This window comes from Pristiophorus japonicus, chromosome 24, assembly GCF_044704955.1.
Source record: "Pristiophorus japonicus isolate sPriJap1 chromosome 24, sPriJap1.hap1, whole genome shotgun sequence".
Lineage (NCBI taxonomy): Eukaryota > Metazoa > Chordata > Chondrichthyes > Pristiophoridae > Pristiophorus > Pristiophorus japonicus.
The window spans coordinates 32621483-32644326 of record NC_092000.1 but is presented as its reverse complement, the minus strand read 5'-3'; the positions used below and the strand labels follow the sequence as shown (position 1 = coordinate 32644326).

At 52.1% G+C, this 22844-nt stretch overlaps 1 protein-coding gene across 1 annotated transcript in view; it reads left to right on the top strand.

Moving 5' to 3' along the window:
- LOC139237844 (hepatic lectin-like) overlaps positions 1 to 22844 on the top strand; it is a 54076-nt gene that overhangs the window by 28813 nt on the left and 2419 nt on the right. The gene's annotated exons all lie outside the window — the stretch shown is intronic.

Sequence of the window (22844 nt, the reverse complement as noted above, 5' to 3'; positions counted from 1 at the left end):
TGGGTGCATAAGGCCTCGTCAACAAGTGACAGCGCTCGGATGTCATCCTAGTTCCAGCGGATTTTGCCCAGCCAGCTCCTTCCAACAAGTGTGGGGCCATCGCCCGGGATAATCCAGAGTGGCAGTTTGTGTACCTTGCCCTCGTAGATGACCTTGACCATGGCGCTGTCCAGGACAGTGATGAGCTCTTTGATATACGTTCTCAGTTTCGTATGGATAGGGCTCAGGGCTGGTCTGAGTGCCTTGTTACACCACAGTCTCTCAAATACCTTTTTACTCATGATGAATTTTCTAGCGCCAGTGACCAGTTCCATGGCTATGGGTAAGCCATTCAATTTTACATCTAGCATTATAGGTGGACATTTCGTCTCAAATGTGTGCACCCCATGTACTTTAGTATCTGCCTCCTCTCTCTGAGGCGCGAAATTGCTTTGATCCACCATGGACCGATCTTCCTCTGCCACGTGGTGGATAGCAGGTTTTGCAGAGCTTGCAGCTCGTCTTCAAGCTCGTTGGAGGTGCCCCATTGTTCCACAGCTCTTGCAAACATACCCTTTGAAGCGGCATGAATAGGCTGAATGGAAGCCTCCACAACGCCAACAACGCCTTGCATTCATCCTTTGTTGAGACTCTGAGTCATCTGGGTCACCTGAGGCCTACTGGCAGTTGCAGACTCGTGGTTTCTGCCCTGTACATTTTTGCTCGCAAACACAGTTCAATTCATTTATGAACATTGCTAGCACTTGTGTGCTGAGAGATTTGTTTGGTGTTATCACTGGTGGACATAAACGCCTGTGTTATCGCAATGTCCTTACTGAGGATCGGTGTCTCTACAATCAAAAGTTTTCATAGGCTGGTCTCGTGGCCAATGCCCAGGACAAAAAAGTCTCTGAGCATTTGCTCCAGGCAGCCATCAAACTCACATTGTCCTGCAAGTCGCCTTAGCTCGGCAACTTCCTGACCTTCAGATCGCTGGCACGTGTAGAGCCGATACCTCGCCATCAGCACGCTCTCCCTCGGGTTGAGATGCTCCCGAACCAGTGTACACAGCTCCTCATACGACTTATCTGTCAATTTCACTGGAGCCAGAAGATTCTTCATGAGGCTGTAGGTCGGTGCCCCGGAGACCGTGAGGAGGACTGCTCTCCTTTTTGCAGCGCTTCCTTCTCCGTCCAGCTCGTTGGCTACAAAGTACTGGTCTAGCCGTTCGACATAGGCTTCCCAGTCCTCACCCTCCGAGAACTTCTCCAGGATGCCCACAGTTTGCTGCATCTTTGTGTGGATTCGTATACTCATCGCCAGTTATTGTGTTCCTAACACAGATGAGACTGCACACAGGGAGGTTAAAGTAACAGTGACCTCAGTCTTTATTAAGACACTCCAGAGTCTGGAACACGCCTTAGGGGCCGGCTTATATACAGTGCTCCCAAGGGATGCTGCGATCCCTTGGGACTTCAGGGGATGCGCTCCCTGGTGGAGGAACATGGGAGTGCATGCTTTACATATACACAACAGATTCCACCGGAACACCACTGGTGACTGGTCTCCAAACAAATCCATATCCATCTATAGCTACTTTCTGTCCAGTCCTGGGAGCCAGTTCTCAATCCAGCTCAACATATTACCATTAATACCAGTCGCATCAATCTTGTAGAGAAGCCTCCTGGACGGCAGTTGGTGAGTCGGAGGGGCAGTGTGGGGAGGTTTATAAATAGGCCCAGAGACAGTCGGTGAGTCGGAGGGGCAGTGTGGGGAGACCTATAAATAGGCCCAGAGACAGTCGGTGAGTCGGAGGGGCAGCGTGGGGAGGCCTATAAATAGGCCCAGAGACAGTCGGTGAGTCAGAGAGGCAGTGTGCGGAGGCCTATAAATAGGCCCAGAGACAGTCGGTGAGTCGGAGGGGCAGTGTGGGGAGACCTATAAATAGGCCCAGAGACAGTCGGTGAGTCAGAGGGGCAGTGTGGGGAGGCCTATAAATAGGACCAGAGACAGTCGGTGAGTCAGAGAGGCAGTGTGGGGAGGTCTATAAATAGGCCCAGAGACAGTCGGTGAGTCAGAGGGGCAGTGTGGGGAGGTCTATAAATAGGCCCAGAGACAGTCGGTGAGTCGGAGGGGCAGTGTGGGGAGGTCTATAAATAGGCCCAGAGACAGTCGGTGAGTCGGAGGGGCAGTGTGGGGAGGTCTGTAAATAGGCCCAGAGACAGTCGGTGAGTCAGAGGGGCAGTGTGGGGAGGCCTATAAATAGGCCCAGAGACAGTCGGTGAGTCAGAGGGGCAGTGTGGGGAGGTCTATAAATAGGCCCAGAGACAGTCGGTGAGTCGGAGGGGCAGTGTGGGGTGGTTTATAAATAGGCCCAGAGACAGTCGGTGAGTCGGAGGGGCAGTGTGGGAAGGTTTATAAATAGGCCCAGAGACAGTGGGTGAGTCGGAGGAGCAGTGTGGGAAGACCTATAAATAGGCCCAGAGACAGTCGGTGAGTCGGAGGGGCAGTGTGGGGAGGTCTATAAATAGGCCCAGAGACAGTCGGTGTGTCGGAGGGGCAGTGTGGGGAGGTTTATAAATAGGCCCAGAGACAGTCGGTGAGTCGGAGGGGCAGTGTGGGGGGAACTATAAATAGGCCCAGAGACAGTCGGTGAGTCGGAGGGGCAGTGTGGGGAGTTCTATAAATAGGCCCAGAGACAGTCGGTGAGTCGGACGGGCAGTGTGGGGAGACCTATAAATAGGCCCAGAGACAGTCGGTGAGTCGGAGGGGCAGTGTGGGGAGGTCTATAAATAGGCCCAGAGACAGTCGGTGAGTCGGAGGGGCAGTGTGGGGAGGTCTGTAAATAGGCCCAGAGACAGTCGGTGAGTCAGAGGGGCAGTGTGGGGAGGCCTATAAATAGGCCCAGAGACAGTCGGTGAGTCAGAGGGGCAGTGTGGGGAGGTCTATAAATAGGCCCAGAGACAGTCGGTGAGTCGGAGGGGCAGTGTGGGGTGGTTTATAAATAGGCCCAGAGACAGTCGGTGAGTCGGAGGGGCAGTGTGGGAAGGTTTATAAATAGGCCCAGAGACAGTGGGTGAGTCGGAGGAGCAGTGTGGGAAGACCTATAAATAGGCCCAGAGACAGTCGGTGAGTCGGAGGGGCAGTGTGGGGAGGTCTATAAATAGGCCCAGAGACAGTCGGTGTGTCGGAGGGGCAGTGTGGGGAGGTTTATAAATAGGCCCAGAGACAGTCGGTGAGTCGGAGGGGCAGTGTGGGGGGAACTATAAATAGGCCCAGAGACAGTCGGTGAGTCAGAGGGGCAGTGTGGGGAGTTCTATAAATAGGCCCAGAGACAGTCGGTGAGTCGGACGGGCAGTGTGGGGAGACCTATAAATAGGCCCAGAGACAGTCGGTGAGTCGGAGGGGCAGTGTGGGGAATTCTATAAATAGGCCCAGAGACAGTCGGTGAGTCAGAGGGGCAGTGTGGGGAGGTCTGTAAATAGGCCCAGAGACAGTCGGTGAGTCAGACGGGCAGTGTGGGGAGGTCTATAAATAGGCCCAGAGACAGTCGGTGAGTCGGAGGGGCAGTGTGGGGAGGTTTATAAATTGGCCCAGAGACAGTCGGTGAGTCGGAGGGGCAGTGTGGGGAGGTCTATAAATAGGCCCAGAGACAGTCGGTGAGTCGGAGGGGCAGTGTGGGGAGGTCTATAAATTGGCCCAGAGACAGTCGGTGAGTCGGAGGGGCAGTGTGGGGAGGTTTATAAATTGGCCCAGAGACAGTCGGTGAGTCGGAGGGGCAGTGTGGGGAGGTCTATAAATAGGCCCAGAGACAGTCGGTGAGTCGGAGGGGCATTGTGGGGAGGCCTATAAATAGACCCAGAGACAGTCGGTGAGTCGGAGGGGCAGTGTGGGGAGGTCTATAAATAGGCCCAGAGACAGTCGGTGAGTCGGAGGGGCAGTGTGGGGAGGTTTATAAATTGGCCCAGAGACAGTCGGTGAGTCGGAGGGGCAGTGTGGGGAGGTCTATAAATAGGCCCAGAGACAGTCGGTGAGTCGGAGGGGCATTGTGGGGAGGCCTATAAATAGGCCCAGAGACAGTCGGTGAGTCAGAGGGGCAGTGTGGGGAGGTCTATAAATAGGCCCAGAGACAGTCGGTGAGTCGGAGGGGCAGTGTGGGGAGGTTTATAAATTGGCCCAGAGACAGTCGGTGAGTCGGAGGGGCAGTGTGGGGAGGTCTATAAATAGGCCCAGAGACAGTCGGTGAGTCGGAGGGGCATTGTGGGGAGGCCTATAAATAGACCCAGAGACAGTCGGTGAGTCGGAGGGGCAGTGTGGGGAGGTCTATAAATAGGCCCAGAGACAGTCGGTGAGTCAGAGGGGCAGTGTGGGGAGACCTATAAATAGGCCCAGAGATAGTCGGTGAGTCGGAGGGGCAGTGTGGGGAGGCCTATAAATAGACCCAGAGACAGTCGGCGAGTCGGAGGGGCAGTGTGGGGAGACCTATAAATAGGCCCAGAGACAGTCGGCGAGTCAGAGGGGCAGTGTGGGGAGACGTATAAATAGGCCCAGAGACAGTCGGTGAGTCAGAGGGGCAGTGTGGGGAGACCTATAAATAGGCCCAGAGACAGTCGGTGAGTCGGAGGGGCAGTGTGGGGAGACCTATAAATAGGCCCAGAGACAGTCGGTGAGTCGGAGGGGCAGTGTGGGGAGGTCTATAAATAGGCCCAGAGACAGTCGGTGAGTCGGAGGGGCAGTGTGGGAGGTCTATAAATAGGCCCAGAGACAGTCGGTGAGTCGGAGGGGCAGTGTGGGGAGGTCTGTAAATAGGCCCAGAGACAGTCGGTGAGTCAGAGGGGCAGTGTGGGGAGGTCTCTAAATAGGCCCAGAGACAGTCGGTGAGTCGGAGGGGCAGTGTGGGGAGGTCTATAAATAGGCCCAGAGACAGTCGGTGAGTCGGAGGGGCAGTGTGGGGAGGTTTATTAATAGGCCCAGAGACAGTCGGTGAGTCGGAGGGGCAGTGTGGGGAGTTCTATAAATAGGCCCAGAGACAGTCGGTGAGTCAGAGGGGCAGTGTGGGGAGGTCTATAAATAGTCCCAGAGACAGTCGGTGAGTCGGAGGGGCAGTGTGGGGAGACCTATAAATAGGCCCAGAGACAGTCAGTGAGTCGGAGGGGCAGTGTGGGGAGGCCTATAAATAGTCCCAGAGACAGTCGGTGAGTCGGAGGGGCAGTGTGGGGAGACCTATAAATAGGCCCAGAGACAGTCGGTGAGTCGGAGGGGCAGTGTGGGGAGGTCTATAAATAGGCCCAGAGACAGTCGATGAGTTGGAGGGGCAGTGTGGGGAGGTCTATAAATAGGCCCAGAGACAGTCGGTGAGTCGGAGGGGCAGTGTGGGGAGGTCTATAAATAGGCCCAGAGACAGTCGGTGAGTCGGAGGGGCAGTGTGGGGAGGCCTATAAATAGGCCCAGAGACAGTCGGTGAGTCGGAGGGGCAGTGTGGGGAGGTCTATAAATAGGCCCAGAGACAGTCGGTGAGTCGGAGGGGCAGTGTGGGGAGGTCTATAAATAGGCCCAGAGACAGTCGGTGAGTCGGAGGGGCAGTGTGGGAGGTCTATAAATAGGCCCAGAGACAGTCGGTGAGTCGGAGGGGCAGTGTGGGGAGGTCTATAAATAGGCCCAGAGACAGTCGGTGAGTCGGAGGGGCAGTGTGGGGAGGTCTATAAATAGGCCCAGAGACAGTCGGTGAGTCGGAGGGGCAGTGTGGGGAGGTCTGTAAATAGGACCAGAGAGAGTCAGTGATTTGGAGGGGCAGTGTGGGGAGGTCTATAAATAGGCCCAGAGACAGTCGGTGAGTTGGAGGTGCAGTGTGGGGAGGTTTATAAATAGGCCCAGAGACAGTCGGTGAGTCGGAGGGGCAGTGTGGGGAGGTTTATAAATGGGCCCAGAGACAGTCGGTGAGTCGGAGGGGCAGTGTGGGGAGGTCTATAAATAGGCCTAGAGAGAGTCGGTGAGTCGGAGGGGCAGTGTGGGGAGGCCTATAAATAGGCCCAGAGACAGTCGGTGAGTCGGAGGGGCAGTGTGGGGAGACCTATAAATAGGCCCAGAGACAGTCGGTGAGTCAGAGGGGCAGTGTGGGGAGGTCTATAAATAGGCCCAGAGACAGTCGGTGAGTCGGAGGGGCAGTGTGGGGAGGTCTATAAATAGGCCCAGAGACAGTCGGTGAGTCAGAGGGGCAGTGTGGGGAGGTCTGTAAATAGGCCCAGAGACAGTCGGTGAGTCAGAGGGGCAGTGTGGGGAGGACTGTAAATAGGCCCAGAGACAGTCGGTGAGTCAGAGGGGCAGTGTGGGGAGGACTGTAAATAGGCCCAGAGACAGTCGGTGAGTCGGAGGGGCAGTGTAGGGAGGTCTATAAATAGGCCCAGAGACAGTCGGTGAGTCAGAGGGGCAGTGTGGGGAGACCTATAAATAGGCCCAGAGACAGTCGGTGAGTCGGAGGGGCAGTGTGGGGAGGTTTATAAATAGGCCCAGAGACAGTCGGTGAGTCGGAGGGGCAGTGTGGGGAGGTCTTTAAATAGGCTAAGAGACAGTCGGTGAGTCGGAGGGGCAGTGTGGGGAGACCTATAAGTAGGCCCAGAGACAGTCGGTGAGTCGGAGGGGCAGTGTGGGGAGACCTATAAATAGGCCCAGAGACAGTCGGCGAGTCAGAGGGGCAGTGTGGGGAGACCTATAAATAGGCCCAGAGACAGTCGGTGAGTCGGAGGGGCAGTGTGGGGAGACCTATAAATAGGCCCAGAGACAGTCGGTGAGTCGGAGGGGCAGTGTGGGGAGACCTATAAATAGGCCCAGAGACAGTCGGTGAGTTGGAGGGGCAGTGTGGGGAGGTTTATAAATAGGCCCAGAGACAGTCGGTGAGTCGGAGGGGCAGTGTGGGGAGGTCTATAAATAAGCCCAGAGACAATCGGTGAGTCGGAGGGGCAGTGTGGGGAGATCTATAAATAGGCCCAGAGACAGTCGGTGAGTCGGAGGGGCAGTGTGGGGAGACGTATAAATAGGCCCAGAGACAGTCGGTGAGTCGGAGGGGCAGTGTGGGGAGGTCTATAAATAGGCCTAGAGAGAGTCGGTGAGTCGGAGGGGCAGTGTGGGGAGGCCTATAAATAGGCCCAGAGACAGTCGGTGAGTCGGAGGGGCAGTGTGGGGAGACCTATAAATAGGCCCAGAGACAGTCGGTGAGTCAGAGGGGCAGTGTGGGGAGGTCTATAAATAGGCCCAGAGACAGTCGGTGAGTCGGAGGGGCAGTGTGGGGAGGTCTATAAATAGGCCCAGAGACAGTCGGTGAGTCAGAGGGGCAGTGTGGGGAGGACTGTAAATAGGCCCAGAGACAGTCGGTGAGTCGGAGGGGCAGTGTGGGGAGGTCTGTAAATAGGCCCAGAGACAGTCGGTGAGTCAGAGGGGCAGTGTGGGGAGGACTGTAAATAGGCCCAGAGACAGTCGGTGAGTCAGAGGGGCAGTGTGGGGAGGACTGTAAATAGGCCCAGAGACAGTCGGTGAGTCGGAGGGGCAGTGTGGGGAGGTCTATAAATAGGCCCAGAGACAGTCGGTGAGTCAGAGGGGCAGTGTGGGGAGGTTTATAAATAGGCCCAGAGACAGTCGGTGAGTCGGAGGGGCAGTGTGGGGAGGTCTTTCAATAGGCTAAGAGACAGTCGGTGAGTCGGAGGGGCAGTGTGGGGAGACCTATAAGTAGGCCCAGAGACAGTCGGTGAGTCGGAGGGGCAGTGTGGGGAGATCTATAAATAGGCCCAGAGACAGTCGGCGAGTCAGAGGGGCAGTGTGGGGAGACCTATAAATAGGCCCAGAGACAGTCGGTGAGTCGGAGGGGCAGTGTGGGGAGACCTATAAATAGGCCCAGAGACAGTCGGTGAGTCGGAGGGGCAGTGTGGGGAGACCTATAAATAGGCCCAGAGACAGTCGGTGAGTTGGAGGGGCAGTGTGGGGAGGTTTATAAATAGGCCCAGAGACAGTCGGTGAGTCGGAGGGGCAGTGTGGGGAGGTCTATAAATAAGCCCAGAGACAATCGGTGAGTCGGAGGGGCAGTGTGGGGAGATCTATAAATAGGCCCAGAGACAGTCGGTGAGTCGGAGGGGCAGTGTGGGGAGACGTATAAATAGGCCCAGTGACAGTCGGTGAGTCGGAGGGGCAGTGTGGGGAGGTCTATAAATAGGCCCAGAGACAGTCGGTGAGTCGGAGGGGCAGTGTGGGGAGGTCTATAAATAAGCCCAGAGACAATCGGTGAGTCGGAGGGGCAGTGTGGGGAGATCTATAAATAGGCCCAGAGACAGTCGGTGAGTCGGAGGGGCAGTGTGGGGAGACGTATAAATAGGCCCAGAGACAGTCGGTGAGTCGGAGGGGCAGTGTGGGGAGGTCTATAAATAGGCCCAGAGACAGTCGGTGAGTCGGAGGGGCAGTGTGGGGTGGTCTATAAATAGGCCCAGAGACAGTCGGTGAGTCGGAGGTGCAGTGTGGGGAGGTTTATAAATAGGCCCAGAGACAGTCGGTGAGTCGGAGGGGCAGTGTGGGAGGTCTATAAATAGGCCCAGAGACAGTCGGTGAAACGGAGGGGCAGTGTGGGGAGGTCTATAAATAGGCCCAGAGACAGTCGGTGAGTCGGAGGGGCAGTGTGGGGAGGTCTATAAATAGGCCCAGAGACAGTCGGTGAGTCGGAGGGGCAGTGTGGGGAGGTCTATAAATAGGCCCAGAGACAGTCGGTGAGTCGGAGGGGCAGTGTGGGGAGGTCTATAAATAGGCCCAGAGACAGTCCGTGAGTCGGAGGGGCAGTGTGGGGAGGTTTATAAATAGGCCCAGAGACAGTCGGTGAGTCGGAGGGGCATTGTGGGGAGGCCTATAAATAGGCCCAGAGACAGTCGGTGAGTCGGAGGGGCAGTGTGGGGAGGTCTATAAATAGGCCCAGAGACAGTCGATGAGTCAGAGGGGCAGTGTGGGGAGGTCTATAAATAGGCCCAGAGACAGTCGGTGAGTCAGAGGGGCAGTGTGGGGAGGCCTATAAATAGGCCCAGAGACAGTCGGTGAGTCGGAGGGGCAGTGTGGGGTGGTCTATAAATAGGCCCAGAGACAGTCGGTGAGTCGGAGGTGCAGTGTGGGGAGGTCTATAAATAGGCCCAGAGACAGTCGGTGAGTCGGAGGGGCAGTGTGGGGAGATCTATAAATAGGCCCAGAGACAGTCGGTGAGTCGGAGGGGCAGTGTGGGGAGGTCTATAAATAGGCCCAGAGACAGTCGGTGAGTCGGAGGGGCAGTGTGGGGAGGTCTATAAATAGGCCCAGAGACAGTCGGTGAGTCGGAGGGCCAGTGTGGGGAGGTTTATAAATAGGCCCAGAGACAGTCGGTGAGTCGGAGGGGCAGTGTGGGGAGGTCTATAAATAGGCCCAGAGACAGTCGATGAGTCAGAGGGGCAGTGTGGGGAGACCTATAAATAGGCCCAGAGACAGTCGGTGAGTCAGAGGGGCAGTGTGGGGAGGCCTATAAATAGGCCCAGAGACAGTCGGTGAGTCGGAGGGGCAGTGTGGGGAGGTCTGTAAATAGGCCCAGAGAGAGTCAGTGATTTGGAGGGGCAGTGTGGGGAGGTCTATAAATAGGCTCAGAGACAGTCGGTGAGTCGGAGGTGCAGTGTGGGGAGGTTTATAAATAGGCCCAGAGACAGTCGGTGAGTCGGAGGGGCAGTGTGGGGAGGTTTATAAATGGGCCCAGAGACAGTCGGTGAGTCGGAGGGGCAGTGTGGGGAGGTCAATAAATAGGCCCAGAGACAGTCGGTGAGTCGGAGGGGCAGTGTGGGGAGACCTATAATTAGGCCCAGAGACAGTCGGTGAGTCGGAGGGGCAGTGTGGGGAGATCTATAAATAGGCCCAGAGACAGTCGGTGAGTCAGAGGGGCAGTGTGGGGAGGTCTATAAATAGGCCCAGAGACAGTCGGAGTGTCGGAGGGGCAGTGTGGGGAGACCTATAAATAGGCCCAGAGACAGTCGGTGAGTCGGAGGGGCAGTGTGGGGAGACGTATAAATAGGCCCAGAGACAGTCGGTGAGTCGGAGGGGCAGTGTGGGGAGGTCTATAAATAGGCCTAGAGAGAGTCGGTGAGTCGGAGGGGCAGTGTGGGGAGGCCTATAAATAGGCCCAGAGACAGTCGGTGAGTCGGAGGGGCAGTGTGGGGAGACCTATAAATAGGCCCAGAGACAGTCGGTGAGTCAGAGGGGCAGTGTGGGGAGGTCTATAAATAGGCCCAGAGACAGTCGGTGAGTCGGAGGGGCAGTGTGGGGAGGTCTATAAATAGGCCCAGAGACAGTCGGTGAGTCAGAGGGGCAGTGTGGGGAGGACTGTAAATAGGCCCAGAGACAGTCGGTGAGTCGGAGGGGCAGTGTGGGGAGGTCTGTAAATAGGCCCAGAGACAGTCGGTGAGTCAGAGGGGCAGTGTGGGGAGGACTGTAAATAGGCCCAGAGACAGTCGGTGAGTCAGAGGGGCAGTGTGGGGAGGACTGTAAATAGGCCCAGAGACAGTCGGTGAGTCGGAGGGGCAGTGTGGGGAGGTCTATAAATAGGCCCAGAGACAGTCGGTGAGTCAGAGGGGCAGTGTGGGGAGGTTTATAAATAGGCCCAGAGACAGTCGGTGAGTCGGAGGGGCAGTGTGGGGAGGTCTTTCAATAGGCTAAGAGACAGTCGGTGAGTCGGAGGGGCAGTGTGGGGAGACCTATAAGTAGGCCCAGAGACAGTCGGTGAGTCGGAGGGGCAGTGTGGGGAGATCTATAAATAGGCCCAGAGACAGTCGGCGAGTCAGAGGGGCAGTGTGGGGAGACCTATAAATAGGCCCAGAGACAGTCGGTGAGTCGGAGGGGCAGTGTGGGGAGACCTATAAATAGGCCCAGAGACAGTCGGTGAGTCGGAGGGGCAGTGTGGGGAGACCTATAAATAGGCCCAGAGACAGTCGGTGAGTTGGAGGGGCAGTGTGGGGAGGTTTATAAATAGGCCCAGAGACAGTCGGTGAGTCGGAGGGGCAGTGTGGGGAGGTCTATAAATAAGCCCAGAGACAATCGGTGAGTCGGAGGGGCAGTGTGGGGAGATCTATAAATAGGCCCAGAGACAGTCGGTGAGTCGGAGGGGCAGTGTGGGGAGACGTATAAATAGGCCCAGAGACAGTCGGTGAGTCGGAGGGGCAGTGTGGGGAGGTCTATAAATAGGCCCAGAGACAGTCGGTGAGTCGGAGGGGCAGTGTGGGGAGGTCTATAAATAAGCCCAGAGACAATCGGTGAGTCGGAGGGGCAGTGTGGGGAGATCTATAAATAGGCCCAGAGACAGTCGGTGAGTCGGAGGGGCAGTGTGGGGAGACGTATAAATAGGCCCAGAGACAGTCGGTGAGTCGGAGGGGCAGTGTGGGGAGGTCTATAAATAGGCCCAGAGACAGTCGGTGAGTCGGAGGGGCAGTGTGGGGTGGTCTATAAATAGGCCCAGAGACAGTCGGTGAGTCGGAGGTGCAGTGTGGGGAGGTTTATAAATAGGCCCAGAGACAGTCGGTGAGTCGGAGGGGCAGTGTGGGAGGTCTATAAATAGGCCCAGAGACAGTCGGTGAAACGGAGGGGCAGTGTGGGGAGGTCTATAAATAGGCCCAGAGACAGTCGGTGAGTCGGAGGGGCAGTGTGGGGAGGTCTATAAATAGGCCCAGAGACAGTCGGTGAGTCGGAGGGGCAGTGTGGGGAGGTCTATAAATAGGCCCAGAGACAGTCGGTGAGTCGGAGGGGCAGTGTGGGGAGGTCTATAAATAGGCCCAGAGACAGTCCGTGAGTCGGAGGGGCAGTGTGGGGAGGTTTATAAATAGGCCCAGAGACAGTCGGTGAGTCGGAGGGGCATTGTGGGGAGGCCTATAAATAGGCCCAGAGACAGTCGGTGAGTCGGAGGGGCAGTGTGGGGAGGTCTATAAATAGGCCCAGAGACAGTCGATGAGTCAGAGGGGCAGTGTGGGGAGGTCTATAAATAGGCCCAGAGACAGTCGGTGAGTCAGAGGGGCAGTGTGGGGAGGCCTATAAATAGGCCCAGAGACAGTCGGTGAGTCGGAGGGGCAGTGTGGGGTGGTCTATAAATAGGCCCAGAGACAGTCGGTGAGTCGGAGGTGCAGTGTGGGGAGGTCTATAAATAGGCCCAGAGACAGTCGGTGAGTCGGAGGGGCAGTGTGGGGAGATCTATAAATAGGCCCAGAGACAGTCGGTGAGTCGGAGGGGCAGTGTGGGGAGGTCTATAAATAGGCCCAGAGACAGTCGGTGAGTCGGAGGGGCAGTGTGGGGAGGTCTATAAATAGGCCCAGAGACAGTCGGTGAGTCGGAGGGCCAGTGTGGGGAGGTTTATAAATAGGCCCAGAGACAGTCGGTGAGTCGGAGGGGCAGTGTGGGGAGGTCTATAAATAGGCCCAGAGACAGTCGATGAGTCAGAGGGGCAGTGTGGGGAGACCTATAAATAGGCCCAGAGACAGTCGGTGAGTCAGAGGGGCAGTGTGGGGAGGCCTATAAATAGGCCCAGAGACAGTCGGTGAGTCGGAGGGGCAGTGTGGGGAGGTCTGTAAATAGGCCCAGAGAGAGTCAGTGATTTGGAGGGGCAGTGTGGGGAGGTCTATAAATAGGCTCAGAGACAGTCGGTGAGTCGGAGGTGCAGTTTGGGGAGGTTTATAAATAGGCCCAGAGACAGTCGGTGAGTCGGAGGGGCAGTGTGGGGAGGTTTATAAATGGGCCCAGAGACAGTCGGTGAGTCGGAGGGGCAGTGTGGGGAGGTCAATAAATAGGCCCAGAGACAGTCGGTGAGTCGGAGGGGCAGTGTGGGGAGACCTATAATTAGGCCCAGAGACAGTCGGTGAGTCGGAGGGGCAGTGTGGGGAGATCTATAAATAGGCCCAGAGACAGTCGGTGAGTCAGAGGGGCAGTGTGGGGAGGTCTATAAATAGGCCCAGAGACAGTCGGAGTGTCGGAGGGGCAGTGTGGGGAGACCTATAAATAGGCCCAGAGACAGTCGGTGAGTCAGAGGGACAGTGTGGGGAGACCTATAAATAGGCCCAGAGACAGTCGGTGAGTCAGAGGGACAGTGTGGGGAGGTCTATAAATAGGCCCAGAGACAGTCGGTGAGTCGGAGGGGCAGTGTGGGGAGGTCTATAAATAGGCCCAGAGACAGTCGGTGAGTCGGAGGGGCAGTGTGGGGAGGTCTATAAATCGGCCCAGAGACAGTCGGTGAGTCGGAGGGGCAGTGTGCTGAGGTCTATAAATAGGCCCAGAGACAGTCGGTGAGTCGGAGGGGCAGTGTGGGAGGTCTATAAATAGGCCCAGAGACAGTCGGTGAGTCGGAGGGGCAGTGTGGGGAGGTCTATAAATAGGCCCAGAGACAGTCGATGAGTCAGAGGGGCAGTGTGGGGAGGTCTATAAATAGGCCCAGAGACAGTCGATGAGTCAGAGGGGCAGTGTGGGGAGGTCTATAAATTGGCCCAGAGACAGTCGGTGAGTCAGAGGGGCAGTGTGGGGAGGTCTATAAATAGGCCCAGAGACAGTCGGTGAGTCGGAGGGGCAGTGTGGGGAGACCTATAAATAGGCCCAGAGACAGTCGGTGAGTCAGAGGGACAGTGTGGGGAGACCTATAAATAGGCCCAGAGACAGTCGGTGAGTCAGAGGGACAGTGTGGGGAGGTCTATAAATAGGCCCAGATACAGTCGGTGAGTCGGAGGGGCAGTGTGGGGAGGCCTATAAATAGGCCCAGAGACAGTCGGTGAGTCGGAGGGGCAGTGTGGGGAGGTCTATAAATAGGCCCAGAGACAGTCGGTGAGTCGGAGGGGCAGTGTGGGGAGGTCTATAAATAGGCCCAGAGACAGTCGGTGAGTCGGAGGGGCAGTGTGGGGAGGTCTATAAATAGGCCCAGAGACAGTCGGTGAGTCGGAGGGGCAGTGTGGGGAGGTTTATAAATAGGCCCAGAGACAGTCAGTGAGTCGGAGGGGCAGTGGGAGGAGACCTATAAATAGGCCCAGAGACAGTCGGTGAGTCGGAGGGGCAGGGTGGGGAGGTATATAAATAGGCCCAGAGACAGTCGGTGAGTCGGAGGGGCAGTGTGGGGAGGTCTATAAATAGGCCCAGAGACAGTCGGTGAGTCGGAGGGGCAGTGTGGGGAGGTCTATAAATAGGCCCAGAGACAGTCGGTGAGTCGGAGGGGCAGTGTGGGGAGGTCTATAAATAGGCCCAGAGACAGTCGGTGAGTCGGAGGGGCGTGGCTTGTGCAGCTGCAGGAGGGGCAGAAGGCAAAAAAGAAGTAGAAAGAAATTGAAAGGTGACGTCACAGCCAAGGGGGTACGTGATTGGCTGGTGATTGGTAAGGAGTTTTTCGATTTCTTTCTTTATCAGTAAGTAACCTTTTAACATTGTTGTTGCCCGATTAAGTTAATCGAAAGGTTAAGTCATGGCAGGAGAGCTCGGTCACATGTTATGCTCCTCCTGTACTATGTGGGAACTCAGGGACGCTTCCGGTGTCGCTGACGACTACGTGTGCGGGATGTGCATCCGCCTGCAGATCCTGATGGACCATATTGCGGAACTGGAGCTGTGGGTGGATTCACTCTGGAGCATCCACGATGCTGAGAATGACGTGAATAGCACGTTTAGCGAGTTGGTCTCACCGCAGGTAGACGGTACACAGCCAGATAGTAAAGGGGTGACCAACAGGAAGAGCAGTGCAAGGAAGGTAGTGCAGGGGTCCCCTGTGGTCATCCCCCTGCAAAACAGATACACCACTTTGGGTACTGTTGCGGGGGATGACTCTTCAGGGGAAGACAGCAGCAGCCAAGTTCATGGCACCGTGGGTGGCTCTGCTGCACAGGAGGGCAGGAAAAAGAGTGGGAGAGCGATAGTGATAGGGGATTCAATTGTTTGGGGAATAGATAGTTGTTTCTGCGGCCGCAACCGAGACTCCAGGATGGTATGTTGCCTCCCTGGTGCAAGGGTCAAGGATCTCTCGGAGCGGGTGCAGGACATTTTGAATAGATTACGAAGGTAAACTTGCGCAAAACATAAAAACAGATTGTAAAAGCTTTTACAGACATATAAAACGGAAAAGAGTGACTAAAGTAAATGTTGGTCCCTCAGCAGATGAAAAGGGGGATTTAATAATGGGAAATGTGGAAATGGCTGAGACCTTAAACAATTATTTTGCTTCCGTCTTCACAGTGGAAGACACAAAAACAATGCCAAAACTTGCAGGCCACAGGAATGTGGGAAGGGAGGACCTTGAGACAATCACTATCACTCGGTGGGTAGTGCTGGACAGGCTAATGGGACTGAAGGTAGACAAGTCCCCTGGTCCTGATGAAATGCATCCCAGGGTATTAAAAGAGATGGCGAAAGTTATAGCAGATGCATTCGTTATAATCTACCAAAATTCTCTGGACTCTGGGGAGGTACCAGCGGATTGGAAAGCAGCTAATGTAACGCCTCTGTTTAAAAAAGGGGGCAGGCAAAAGGCAGGTTACTATAGGCCGGTTCGTTTAACATCTGTAGTGGGGAAAATGCTTGAAACTATCATTAAGGAAGAAATAGCGGGACATCTAGATAGGAATAGTGCAATCAAGCAGAGACAGCATGGATTCATGAAAGGGAAATCATGTTTAACTAACTTACTGGAATTCTTTGAGGATATAACGAGCATGGTGGATAGAGGTGTACCGATGGATGTGGTGTATTTAGATTTCCAAAAGGCATTCGATAAGGTGCCACACAAAAGGTTACTGCAGAAGATAAAGGTACGCGGAGTCAGAGGAAATGTATTAGCATGGATCGAGAATTGGCTGGCGAACAGAAAGCAGAGAGTCGGGATAAATGGGTACTTTTCCGGTTGGAAATCAGTGGTTAGTGGTGTGCCACAGGGATCAGTGCTGGGACCACAACTGTTTACAATATACATAGATAACCTAGAAGAGGGGACAGAGTGTAGTGCAACAAAATTTGCAGATGACACTAAAATTAGTGGGAAAGCAGGTTGTGTGGAGGACACAGAGAGGCTGCAAGGAGATTTGGATAGGTTAAGCGAATGGGCTAAGGTTTGGCAGATGGAATACAATGTCGGAAAGTGTGAGGTCATCCACCTTGGGAAAAAAAACAGTAAAAGGGAATATTATTTGAATGGGGAGAAATTACAACATGCTGTGGTGCAGAGGGACCTGGGGGTCCTTGTCCATGAATCACAAAAGGTTAGTTTGCAGATGCAGCAGGTAATCAGGAAGGCGAATGGAATGTTGGCCTTCATTGCGAGAGTACAAAAGCAGGGAGGTCTTGCTGCAACTGTATAAGGTATTGGTAAGGCTGCACCTGGAGTACTGCGTGCAGTTTTGGTCACCTTACTTAAGGAAGGATATACTAGCTTTGGAAGGGGTACAGAGACGATTCACTAGGCTGATTCGAGAAATGAGGGGGTTACCTTATGATGATAGATTGAGTAGACTGGGTCTTTACTCGTTGGAGTTCAGAAGGATGAGGGGTGATCTTATAGAAACATTTAAAATAATGAAAGGGATAGACAAGATAGAGGCAGAGAGGTTGTTTCCACTGGTCGAGGAGTCTAGAACTAGGGGACACAGCCTCAAAATACGGAGGAGCCAATTTAAAACCGAGTTGAGAAAGAATTTCTTCTCCCAGAGGGTTGTGAATCTGTGGAATTCTCTGCCCAAGCTCATTGAATGTTTTCAAGTCAAAGATAGATAGATTTTTAACCAATAAGGGAATTAAGGGTTACGGGGAGAGGGCGGGTAAGTGGAGCTGAGTCCACGACCAGATCAGCCATGATCTTATTGAATGGCGGAGCAGGCTCGAGGGGCTAGATGGCCTACTCCTGTTCCTAATTCTTATGTTCTTATGTTCTAAAAGGGAGTGTGAACAGCCAGTTGTCGTGGTGCATATAGGTACCGACGATACAAGTAAAAAATGGGATGAGGTCCTACGAGAAGAATTTAGGGAGCTTGGAGCCAAATTAAAAAGTAGGACCTCAAAAGTAGCAATCTCAGGATTTCTGCCAGTGCCACATGCTAGTCAGAGTAGGAATCACAGGATAGCTCAGATGAATGCGTGGCTTGAGGAGTGGTGCAGAAGGGAGGGATTCAAATTCCTGGGGCATTGGAACTGGTTCTGGGGTAGGTGGGACCAGTACAAACCGGACGGTCTGCACCTGGGCAGGACTGGAACCAATGTCCTCGGAGGAGTGTTTGCTAGTGCTGTGGGAGGAGTTAAACTAATATGGCAGGGGGATGGGAACCTATGCAGGGAGGCAGAGGGAAATAAAAGGGAGACAGAGGCAAAAGATAGAAAGGAGTATTATCAAAGTGGAGGGCAGAGAAACCCAAGGCAAAAAATAAAAAGGGCCACATTACAGCAAAATTCTAAAGGGGCAAAGTGTGTTAAAAAGACAAGCCTGAAGGCTCTGTGCCTCAATGCGAGGAGTATTCAGAATAAAGTGGACGAATTAACTGAACAGATAGCAGTTAATGGATATGATGTAATTAGCATCACAGAGACATGGCTCCAGGATGACCAAGGCTGGGAACTCAATATCCAGGGGTATTCAGCATTTAGGAAGGAAAGACAGAAAGGAAAAGGAGGCGGGATGGCGTTACTGGTTAAAGAGGAAATTAATGCAATAGTAAGGAAGGACATTAGCCTGGATGATGTGGAATCGGTATGGGTGGAGCTGCGGATATCCAAAGGGCAGAAAACGCTAGTGGGAGTTGTGTACAGACCACCAAACAGGAGTAGTGAGGTTGGGGACAGCATCAAACAAGAAATAAGGGATGTGTGCAATAAAGGTACAGCAGTTATCATGGGCGACTTTAATTTAAATGAGAAGGGACTAATTAGCAATCTTGTTGTGCGAGGCCCCTTGGGGAAGAGTGACCATAATATGGTAGAATTCTTTATTAAGATGGAGAGTGACACAGTTAATTCAGAAACTAGGGTCCTGAACTTAAGGAAAACTAACTTCGATGGCATGAGGCGTGAATTGGCTAGAATAGACTGGCAAATGATACTTAAAGAGTTGACGGTGGATAGGCAATGGCAAACATTTATAGATCATATGGATGAACTTCAACAATTGTACATCCCTGTCTGGAGTAAAAATAATACAGGGAAGGTGGCTCAACCGTGGCTAACAAGGGAAATTAAGGATAGTGTTAGATCCAAGAAAGAGGCATATAAATTGGCCAAAGAAAGCAGCAAACCTGAGGACTGGGAGAAATTTAGAATTCAACAGAGGAGGACAAAGGGTTTCATTAGGAGGGGGAAAATAGAGTACGAGAGGAAGCTTGCCGGGCACATAAAAACTGACTCCAAAAGCTTCTGTAGATATGTGAAGAGAAAAAGATTAGTGAAGACAAACGTAAGTCCCTTGCAGTCAGACTCAGGTGAATTTATAATGGGGAACAAAGAAATGGCAGACCAATTGAACAAATACTTTGGTTCTGTCTTCACAAAGTAAGACACAAATAATCTTCCGGATGTACTAGGGGACCGAGTATCTCGAGAGAAGGAGGAACTGAAGGATATCCTTATACGGCGGCAAATGGTGTTGGGGAAATTGATGAGATTGAAGGCCGATAAATCCCCGGGGCCTGATGTCTGCATCCCAGAGTACTTAAGGAAGTGGCCCTGGAAATAGTAGATGCATTGGTGATCATTTTCCAACAGTCTATCAACTCGGGATCAGTTTCTATGGACTGGCGGGTAGCTAAAGTAACACCACTTTTTTAAAAAAGAGGGAGAGAGAAAACGGGTAATTATAGACCCGTTAGCCTGACATCAGTAGTGGGGAAAATCAATTATTAAGGATGAAATAGCAGCGCATTTGGAAAACAGTGACAGGATCGGTCCAAGTCAGCATGGATTTATGAAGGGGAAATCGTGCTTGACAAATCTTCTGGAATTTTTTGAGGATGTAACTAGTAGAGTGGACAAGGGAGAACCAGTGGATGTGGTGTATTTGGACTTTCAAAAGGCCTTTGACAAGGTCCCACATAAGAGATTGGTGTGCAAAATCAAAGCACATTGTATTGGGGGTAATGTACTGGCGTGGATAGAGAATTAGTTGGCAGACAGGAAGCAGAGAGTCGGGATAAATGGGTCCTTTTCGGAATGGGAGGCAGTGACTAGTGGAGTGCCACAAGGCTTAGTGCTGGGACCCCAGCTCTTTAATGATTTAGATGAAGGAATTGAGTGTAATTTCTCCAAGTTGCAGATGACACTAAACTGGGGTGGTGTGAGCTGTGAGGAGGATGCTAAGAGGCTGCAGGGTAATTTGGACAGGTTAGATGAGTAGGCAAATGCATGGCAGATGCAGTATAATGTGGATAAATGTGAGGTTATCCACTTTGGAGGCAATAACACGAAGGCAGAATATTATCTGAATGACGGCAGATTAGGAAAAGGGGAGGTGCAACGAGAACTGGGTGTCATGGTTCATCAGTCATTGAAAGTTGACATGCAGGTATAGCAGGCGGTGAAGAAGGCAAATGGCATGTTGGCCTTCATAGCTAGGGGATTTGAGTATAGGAGCAGGGAGGTCTTACTGCAGTTGTACAGGGCCTTGGTGAGGCCTCACCTGGAATATTGTGTTCAGTTTTGGTCTCCTAATCTGAGGAAGGACGTTCTTGCTATTGAGGGAGTGCAGCGAAGGTTCACCAGACTGATTCCAGGGATGGCTGGACTGACGTGTGAGGAGAGACTGGGTCAACTGGGCCTTTATACACTGGAGTTTAGAAGGATGAGAGGGGAATCTCATAGAAACGTGTAAGATTCTGACGGGACGGGACAGGTTAAATGCGGGATAAATGTTCCCGATGTTGGGGAAGTCCAGAACCAGGGGACACAATCTTAGGATAAGGGGTAGGCCATTTAGGACTGAGATGAGGAGAAACTTCTTCACTCGGAGAGTTGTTAACCTGTGGAATTCCATGCCGCAGAGTTGTTGATGCCAGTTCATTGGATATATTCAAGAGGGAGTTAGATATGGCCGTTACGGCTAAAAGGATCTAGGGGTATGGAGAGAAAGCAGGGAAGGGGTACTGAGGTGAAAGCTCAGCCATGATCTTATTGAATGGTGGTGCAGGCTCGAAGGGCCGAATAGCCTACTCCTGCAACTATTTTCTATGTTTCTATGGAACCTTACCTAATGATTTTTGGAAAGTCTAAGTAGGCAATGTCTGCTGGGCATCTCTCATCCACCATCTACATGACGTCTTCAAAAAATACAATCAGATTTGTAAGACATGGCCTCCTTTTTATGAAATCATGTTGGGTGCCCCTAATATGTCCCTCCCTATCCAAGCAATCATATATTCATCGTCATCATAGGCAGTTCCTCGGAATCGAGGAAGACTTGCTTCCACTCTTAAAATGAGTTCTTAGATGACTGAACAGTCCAATACGAGAACCACAGTCCCTGTCACAGGTGGGACAGATAGTCGTTGAGAAAAGGGTGGGTGGGACTGGTTTTCCGCACGCTCTTTCTGCTGCCTGCACTTGATTTCTGCATCCTCCTGAGGTGCTCAGCGCCCTCCCGGATGCACTTTCTCCACTTAGGGCGGTCTTTGGCCAGGGACTCCCAGGTGTCGGTGGGGATGTTGCATTTTATCAGGGAGGCTTTGAGGGTATCCTTGAAACATTTCCTCTGCCCACCTTTGGCTCGTCATATATTGCATCCCTTATGATTCCTTCAAGCATCTTTCCTATGACTGATGTCAAACTAATAGGCCTATAGTTACCCATGTCCATCTTGTCACCTGTTGTAAAGATGGGGACTATATTAGCCTCCTTCCAGTCTGCGCGAACCATACTAGAGTACAGTGAGCTATTAAAAATACATGCTAGGGGCTCACATAGTATGTGTCCCACCTCCGTGTGGACCCTTGGGTACATATCATCCGGCTCGGCTGCTCGATCTATTTTCAAGTTCTTAAATCTATCGAAAATAGTTTGTTCATCTATTTTAATATTATTAGTTTTATTATTAAAATCATTCAATTCTAGTCGTCGAGTATCGTCTTCAAGAGAGAAGACCGATGCAAAGTACTCATTTAATATTTATGCCATACCCAGTCCTTAGTAACCTGCCCCTGAACGACCTTCAATGGCCCAACAGTCTTTGACAGATCTCTAAGCCTTCACATAATTGAAAAAGCTTTCCCCATTTTTTCCACAGATGTCTGCGATCCTTTTTGCCATTAGTCTTCCAGCTGATCTAATAGCAGCTTTTGTTTTATTTAGCTTTTCCTTATACTCAACTCTATTTAGTTCAGTATTAGATGCCGTTAATTTATAGAAGTAGAAGCTCATTGCCCACCTGACCAGTTCATTAATATCCTCCGGCTGTCTGCCGCTTTCTTCAACATTATCAACCACACAGCCGATTCTTGTATCATCTGCAAACTTCTGAATTATACCGCCTACATTCAAGTCCAAATCATTGATATATACCACAAAAAGCAAGGGACCCAGCACTGAGCCTTGTGGAACCCCACTGGAAACAGCCTTCCAGTCACAAAAACACCCATCGATCATTACCCTTTGCTTCCTACCTCTAAGCCAATTTTGTATCCAACTTGCCGTTTTGTCCTGGATCCCATGGGCTTTTACTTTTGTAACCAGTCAGCCTTGTGGGACCTTATCAAAAGCCTTGCTAAAATCCATATGCACATCAAATGCACTACCTTCATTGAATTTTTTGAAGTGGCAACACAGAAGGTCAATCAAGTTAGTCAGACACGATCTTCTACCTATCCTTGATTAATACATGTCTTTCTAAATGAATGTCTCAGAAATTTTTCCAATAATTTTCCCACCACCGATGTTAGGCTGACTGGCCTGTAATTAAAGTTGGCACCTTTAAATACTGCCCCTGCAGCTGATTCCTGACTGAAACTCAACAGCTGAAGCTGTCGTCAACGGCAGTCGGTAAGACAGGGGCACCAACCGAATTTAGCTTCCGGGGCACTAACGGGGTGCTGAACACGGTGATTACATCATCATCGTCGGATGCAGTAGAGTGAGGTACTGTTAGTGCCACCGCAAAACCCCCGCCCAAATTAGCAGGAACACTAACGAGAGGTGCTAAGTACCCGAATTTCGCCCCCCAGGTCTAATATATGATTATTTCTGGTTACTCCATTAACATGTTGAGTCAGGAAATAGTCGTGTTTATTTTCAATAAAAATTTCAGCTTCCCTCTTCCTGGAATATACTTGATTTGGATCCTTCCCATCGCCTATTCAAATATTTATCATTGTTGATCTAAGGGGGGATATTAACTCCCTCCGCTCAGCGGAAACTGGATGATAAGGGAATTAAAATCAAAGCGGTATATTTGCCCCTGGTTTTCGCCCCACCATTATGTTTCCACCACTGGTTTAATAAATGACTGAGGTGGCTGCGCGACTCGGGCAGAGGCTCATGAATGCGTTGATATCGGGCCGAGTTACGTCAATAAGATCCAAAGCCATTTTTACATTTTAACTTGGGTACAGGATGAACAATCTTAAAAGTTTCTCACGATACTAAAGTAGAAGGTTTTGAAAACAGTGACAGAGAAAGACATAGACAGGTTAGCAAAATAGGCTGTCCTTGAAGCTGTGCCTGTCTATTTGAGGTCACTTTGTTCCTTTTCCCATTGCTTCCACACTTCAACAAACATCATTCCTGCAGAGTTGCAATGAAGCCAAGTCTGAGTAATTCTGTATAAATCCAGTTAATTGTTGATTAAGAAGCTTGGCTCTGTGTGTTAATATGTCCAACCGTTTGGCCATCAGTAGAACTTCATGCGTGAGAGGAAAAAA